Here is a 701-nt window from a genome sequence, read left to right on the forward strand (position 1 = left end):
GGTCTGCCAAGGATGATGGATTCATCCATGCACTTCCCAGTCTCTAGGACTATGAAATCAGTAGGGATGTAATGGTCTTCAACTTTAACCAGAACATCCTCTACAAGTCTATAGGCTTGTTTTCTTGAGTTGTCTGCCATCTCTAGTGAGATTTTTGCAGCTTGTACCTCAAAGATCCCTAGCTTCTCCATTACAGAGAGAGGCATGAGGTTTACACTTGACCCTAAGTCACACAAGGCCCTCTTGAAGGTTATGGTGCCTATGGTACAAGGTATTGAAAACTTCCCAAGATCCTGTCTCTTTTGAGGCAATTTCTGCCTAGACAAGTCATCCAGTTCTTTGGTGAGCAAAGGGGGTTCATCCTCCCATGTCTCATTCCCAAATAACTTGTCATTTAGCTTCATGATTGCTCCAAGGTATTTAGCAACTTGCTCTTCAGTGACATACTCATCCTCTTCAGAGGAAGAATACTCATCAGAGCTCATGAATGGCAGAAGTAAGTCCAATGGAATCTCTATGGTCTCATTTTGAGCCTTAAATTCCCATGGTTCCTCATTGGGGAACTCATTGGAGGCCAGTGGACGTCCATTGAGGTCTTCCTCAGTGGCGTTCACTGCCTCTCCTTCCTCCCAAAATTCGGCCATGTTGATGGCCTTGCACTCTCCTTTTGGATTTTCTTCTGTATTGCTTGGAAGAGTACT

The sequence above is a fragment of the Arachis duranensis genome, chromosome 4 (assembly GCF_000817695.3).
Source record: "Arachis duranensis cultivar V14167 chromosome 4, aradu.V14167.gnm2.J7QH, whole genome shotgun sequence".
NCBI classification, from domain to species: domain Eukaryota; kingdom Viridiplantae; phylum Streptophyta; class Magnoliopsida; order Fabales; family Fabaceae; genus Arachis; species Arachis duranensis.